Source organism: Rattus norvegicus, chromosome 20 (genome assembly GCF_036323735.1).
Source record: "Rattus norvegicus strain BN/NHsdMcwi chromosome 20, GRCr8, whole genome shotgun sequence".
Taxonomy (NCBI): domain Eukaryota; kingdom Metazoa; phylum Chordata; class Mammalia; order Rodentia; family Muridae; genus Rattus; species Rattus norvegicus.
In genome coordinates, this window is record NC_086038.1 from 43,294,739 (window position 1) to 43,301,732 (window position 6,994).

The window sequence follows — 6,994 nt, forward strand, 5'->3', positions numbered from 1 at the left end:
ACATAACTGCCTTGCTTAAAATGTACAAATCAGCTTCTCAAACTCAGAGCAAAATCTTGTGACCTGGTATGATCACTATAACCAAGTCCCATCAAAATCCTGCCTCGGGACATTTCCTGCCTTCCTTATCCTCCTGCTTTGGACATGTTACCCTGCACTCTGATCACAACACTTATGGGTCACTTTCTTGAACCTTCTTGAAATTTTCCCTAGAGCCTGCATGGCAATATCTGACCATCTCTTGTCTCAGACAAAGCTCCATGTTGTTGAACAGAACCTGCTGGCCACGAACACTGAAGTGATCTTCCACCCTCCCTAATCTGTGGATCTGCCAATTTGTTTCCTTCATAGACAACATACCTATGAACAACGCATATTTATGTCATTAATTACTTACACATTAAACATTTATCTTTCACATTAGAATAACATGGGAGAGAGGAATTTTTGTACATGAATACATTCTGTATTGAGCAAAACCTCAGAAATGACTGACTCAATGAAAGGACGTGATATGTAGAGGGAAGGTTTTCTGCTATAGAGATACACTCCCCTGACTAGACATCCTTCTGCATAAAGGACCCAGAAACTTAGAAAGTTGAATAAGATGCAATTTATCTTGTATACATGTATGCAATTAGGAAATGGTAAGACAAGAATAAATTCACATAGGTAGTAAAGGGTTGGCAAGTCTTTTTAAAAAAATGTTTTCAATGATAGAAAATGCATTTAGTCCTCTTTATTTCAAAGGCTAAACAAAGAAAGTGTTGCTCTCCAGATGAGCACTCTTTACCAGGGACATCAGAGAAAATCTGGGCTCCTTTGCATTAGATGTCTCTACTTCTTCAACAGTATGCATCACCAAGAAGAAGAAAAAGATATGGGGGTATATTTACCTTGTTGAAACAGGAAGTGTCACATAACACTCTACAAGCATAACGAACAATGATGGGCAACTTTGGCCTTATGTAGAAAAAGGTCATTCAGGTATCATTCATTACAAGGAGCATAGGCCATCCCTCAGCCAATAAAACACATACTTACAGAAGAATGTTATGTGAGTTCATAGGAAAAAAATCAGGCAAAGATACAGGCTCAGATTGTAATGATGTGCCAAGCAGGCACAAATGTGAGATTGATTGTTAATAAACATTGAAAACAGGGTTGGAGATTTAGCTCAGTGGTAGAGCGCTTGCCTACCAAGCGCAAGGCCCTGGGTTCGGTCCCCAGCTCCGGAAAAAAAAAAAACATTGAAAACAAGGATGGAAGTAAGGAACAGAGACTCCTTCAAAGCCCCCCAAACTAACCACAAATCTCAACTCATTGAGAGCGAACTTCTAAAATCCATGACTGTGACAGAAAAATAGTCTGTTGCTTTAAACTACATAGTCAATGACATTTTTATATGCAGTTCTAGCAAAACAATGCGTGTGGCCAACCTGGGTGCCCAAAAAGAGACAAGCAGAAAAGATGTTGTTGAATATTGAACACTCTCTGTCACACCAAGTCTCATTACAACATTTACACTGTCACTTCCCCGTCACAAGATGAAGTTTACCAAATAAAAACTGATTTAGTTCAGAATAAACACACAAGTAGAACTGCCAAGAAGAGCATGATTTTACAGCAGACTGTGAGAAAAACAGCAAGAACCTATTATGCTTGCCTGGAGGTAAGCATGAGAGATGAGCTGAGACAATAAAGACAGATGCAGAAATGTTAGAGTAGCCATAAAGCCAGAAATCTCGTCCTGCCCCATTGTGAACCCTGTTGTGATATGTGCTGGGAAAGTTCTCTGCTATGGAAATACACTCCCCTGCCTAAATGTCTGCTTTTCTATAGCGTACATGGAGAACCACTCAGGGTTAGAAATCTAGCAAGAGTTATGTATGCTAATAATCTAACAAGAGATATGTACACATTATTGACTGGATGGGACTTGTTCCCTAGGGCTCACGTTTTGTATATTTGATTCCTAGATGCTGGTGCTATTTTGAGAGATTGTGGAAATTTTAAATTGTACTTAGCTGAAGGAAGTGGGTCACTTGGGTAGGTCCCTGGCTACTTCCTATTTCTTTCTGCATCCTAGGTAGTCATGAAGTGAAGCGCTCTCTTATATGCCACACTTCCTTTGCCATAATGTTCTGTCCAAGTACCTCAGAACTGACTATGCTGAAAATATTAGCCAAATCATATTACATCACTCTTAAAAGTACTATGGGTCAAGTATGTGGTCATGGCAAAAAGAAATTAGTATTGTAGGCTATAACCAAAATTTTACAGAGTAATAAACTGGTAGAAATGAAAGGCCCAGTCCTTTAAACAGTAAGTATAGAACCCGACAACATTTAGTTCAGCAAAGAAACCATACGAGGAATGTTTGTTTTCACAAATAGTTTTAAAGGCAAAGAAATTGTTCTTAGTTGAATTCAAAATGTAAGAGTGGGCTTAATGAATAGTAGTTATAGGAAAACCAAACTTGATTAAAGATGAAAAGCATTTGATGGCAACCAGTTTTCCCAAAGGTAGGCTCTGCTAGCATCTAAAGAGATTAAACTTTAATACTGAGGAAATTATAGAAGAAAGGCCAGGAAGACCCTGTCTTAGTTAGGGTTTCTATTGCTCTAAAGAGACCACAGCAACTCTTATAAAAGTGACCTATTCATTACTGAAAATGTAGAACAAAGTGTCTAGGAGATTTTACAATACAATTTTAATCTAATTTACATGTATACATGCCATATCTTATCCATGCTGTATTGTTACTCCAACACCTTCTAGCTAAATCAGGAGTCTAGAATCACTCAGTTGGACTATACTGTGACTGTGGCTATGTATTTGTATTTAAAGAGTACATGTTCTCACATTTCTTTTATGAAATAGATGTAGATGCAAGGAACTCTTTTTTTCTTTTTTGTAATTTATTTATTCATGTAGATCCCAATATGAGCCCCCTTTTCTCCTGGTCTCCCCTTACACAGACCCTCCCTCTGTTGCTCCCTCCTGTTCTCCTCTGAGAAGGGGAAGGACCTTCTGTGTATCACCCCACCTTGGCACATCAAGTCACTTCAGGACTAGGTGCATTTTCTCCCACTGATTCAAGACAAGTCAGGAGAATGGGATCCACAGGAAGAAAACATTCAGGGACAGTCTTTACTCCAGTTGTTGGGGCACCCGCATAAAGATCATGCTTTACATATGCCAATATGTGTGAGGTCTCTAGGTCCTGCCCATGCTTGCTCTTTGGTGGGTGGTCAGTCTCTGAGAACCCCCAAGTGTCCAGGTTAGTTGCTTCTGTTGATCTTCCTGTAGCAAGGAATTAATTTTAATAAGAAATCATGTCTGTTTAGAATATTTTATTTAGTCTGCTTAGAAATAGTATAAAACCTATTTAAAAATGAGCCAAGTTATTAAAATAGTATTTCAATGTGGATTCATTCTAAAAAAATGAAATCATTAAAAACAGAGAATTTAATTACTAGATTTTATTACAGAAGAACTAATAAATCTAAGTTTGATAAAGCAGAACCATGATTGTCAGTAATTGGAAACATCAAGTCCCACTCTAGGACAGAAGAAGGAAAAACAGAAGAGACTTTCCTGATGTTCAAGAGCTGTGATTATCTAATATATTTGAAAATAAGGAAAGTCAAGTTTTATTGCTGCTAGAAGTGAGATAAACAGAGAAGACAAAGCTGCTTGAGACTTTTCCTAATAAATGACCTTAGTTGTTCCTCTACCCCATTCTCATGTCTCTTCCTAGTTCAGTCCATTATACAAACAAAAGGAAAGACATCTTCTTCAGAAGGCTTAGAATGTAACATGTAGAATTCAGTGCTCTGTAATACAGAACTTACCAGAGGCAGGCAGGAGTGAATATTAGAGCAAGCTTACCTGGAAGCAACAAAGGTAAGTTTCCATATAGATTCAGGAACCAAGAATATTAAATCAGAGTTTAAGTATAAATCTATACCAAAGACGTTTATAAAAATGCAGTTTAAAGAACTTTAATAAATGAAAAGCAGTAGATGAGTGGATAATGAAAATGTAATATATATAAACAATGGGATTTTATTCAACTGTAAAAAATAAGGAAGTTATGAAAGCCATAGAAAAATGTGGATCTGGAAAATATTAGACTGAGTGAATTATCAAAAATGTCAAGAAATATAAATGCAACATATTCTCCCTTATATGAATTTTTCATAGTATGCATAACATTAAGTGTTTAAAAGGTCAGAAATATATGAAGGGATCAAAAGAGAGAGAGGGAACAGAATAGTAGAGCAAATCAGACATGAAAGTGTAAGGAATATAAATACTAACTTTATAAAGGTCTAAGCAAGGCGTGAACATAGGAAAGAGGAACAAGGAGGACAACAGGTACCCAAACTAAGACTATAGAAAAGTCATAGAGAAACCTACTATGTCTTAAGCATATTAAAATTGAAACCTAAAGAGAAAAAAGTTTGAACAAGAGTAACCCTTATGCATGGATTGTAGAAGTCCTTGTAGAAGTCATGGATGATTTAAAAAATCCCAGTCATGGATATCTAGTATGTTCCTAAGAAGGCCCCAGACACATCCAAAGTAATATGGGCATTTACCTTTGTTTTGGTTATTAACCAGAGCTTGATGGTAAGTCTCAATCATTGGAAACACAGGCAATGTGGTCATAGGCTATAAAGGAATCAAGATAGTACCAAAAGGGGCTATGCAGACTGCTGGTGGCGAATAGCCATCAGAAGGCTTACCTAGTTGTAAATTGTACAAGCTACAACACCCAGGTTATTACTTTTCACTCTATTGCCAGTCAACATGTTGCAGGGGGCTGGGCAAGCATCACAGCTGGCAGAATGATCTGTGTGAGGTAAGAAGGAAAACCTGGGTTAGCCTGACTTAATTGGGCTTGCTCAATCTGCTTGAGTCTGACAATTACAAAACTCAAGCCCAAGTGGATCAAGGATCTCAACATATAACCAGATACACTGAACCTAATAGAAGATAAAGTGGGAAAGAGACTAGAACTCATTGGCATGGGGGTTGGCAGAGGTCATGGTGGTGGTGGTGGTGGTGGTGGTGGTGGTGGTGGTGGTGGTGGTGGTGGTGGTGGTGGTGGTAATTTCCTAAACAGAGCTCTAATGGTTCAGGCTCTAAGATCAAGAATTATTAAATTCAACTTCATGAAACTGAAAAGCTTCTATAAGGTGAAAGGCATAGTCAAACAGGACAAACTGGCATCCTACAGTTTGGGGAAAAAAATCTTGACTAACCCCAATAGAGGGCTAATACCTGAAATATATAAAGAACTCAAAAAGCTAACCTCTAAAAACCCAAACAATCCAGTCAAAAACTGGGGTATAGAACTAAACAGAGAATTTGCAACAGGAATTTCCAACGGCAGAGAAGCACTTCAAAGTCATTAGTCATCAGGGAAGTGAAAATCAAAATGACCCTGAGATTCCAACTTGTATCAGTCAGAATTGCTAAGATCAAAAACTCAGATGACAGCACATGTTAGTGAGAATGTGAAGAAAGAACAACACTTTTCCATTGCTGGTGGGATTGCAAACTGGTACAACCACTCTGGAAACCAATGTGGAGGTTCCTCAGAAACTTGGAAATAGATCTACATGAAGACCCAGATATACCACCCTTGGGCATCTACCCAAAAGATCCCCAGCATGCCACAGGGACACATGCTCCTCATGTTCATAGCAGCCCTATTTTTGATACCCAGAAGCTAGAAGCCACCCACATATCCCACAATGGAAGAATGAATAAAGAAAATGGGTTCATTTGCACAGTGGAATACTATTCAATTATTAAGAACAAGGACATCAGGGTTGGGGATTTAGCTCAGTGGTAGAGCGCTTGCCTAGCAAGCGCAAGACCCTGGGTTCGGTCCCCAGCTCTGAAAAAAAGAAAAAAAAAGAACAAGGACATCATGAGTTTTTCAGACAAATGAATGGAATTAGAAAATATCATCCTGACTAAGGTACCTCAGACCCAAAACGACATGCATGGTATGTACTCACTAATAAGTGGATATTAGCCAAAAATATACAGAATACCCAGGATACAGTCCACAGAACTCAAAAAGGTTAACAAGCTGAAGGGCCCAAGTGGGGATGCCTCAGTCCCACTTGAGAGGGAGAAGAAAGCAAAGGGTAGAGGGGAAGAGTTGGGAGAGGGGAAGGTCAGGAGCAGGGGAAAAGGAGGACATGATCAGGTATTGGGGGGCAGGAGTGCAGCCCTGAGGGCCAGCACAATGAATGAAAACATGCAACCTTGGGAGATAGGAGGTTGGGGGACCCTCTAGAATGTACAGAGACCTAGGAGGTGAGAGACTCTCAGGACTCAAAGGGAGGGATCTTAGGTGAAATGCTCTACAGTGGGTAAAGGGAACTTGTAGAGTCCACCTCCAGCAGAAAGACAGGGCATCAAGTAGAGGTTGCCATTCACAGTCAGAAACTCTGACCCAGAATTTTTCCTGTCTAAAAGAAGTGCAGGGACAAAAATGCAGAAGAATCTGAGGGAAAGGAAATCCAGTGACCGGCCCAATTTGGGAGCAAACTCAAGAGGAGGCTTCAAGGCCTGACACTATTATTGGTACTATGGTGTGCTTACAGGCAGGAGCCTAGCATGGCTGCCCTCTGAGAGGCCCAACAAGTAGCTGACCAAGACACATGCAGATACTTAAATCCAACCAATGGACAGGAAGTGGAGACCCCTGTAGTTGAATTAGGGAAGGCTGGAAGAATGTGTGGAAGAGGGAAACCCTATAGGAAGATCAGTATTCTCAACTAACCTGAACCCCTCTGAGATTGATCAGACACTGAGCCACCAACCAGGCAGCAGACCCAAGCTGATATGAGGCCCCTGACACATATATAGCAGAGGACTGCCTGGTCTGGCCTCAGTGTTAGAAAATATACCTAACCCTCTAGAGACTTGAAGCCCCAGGGAGTTGGGAGGCTTGGCAGGGTTGGGG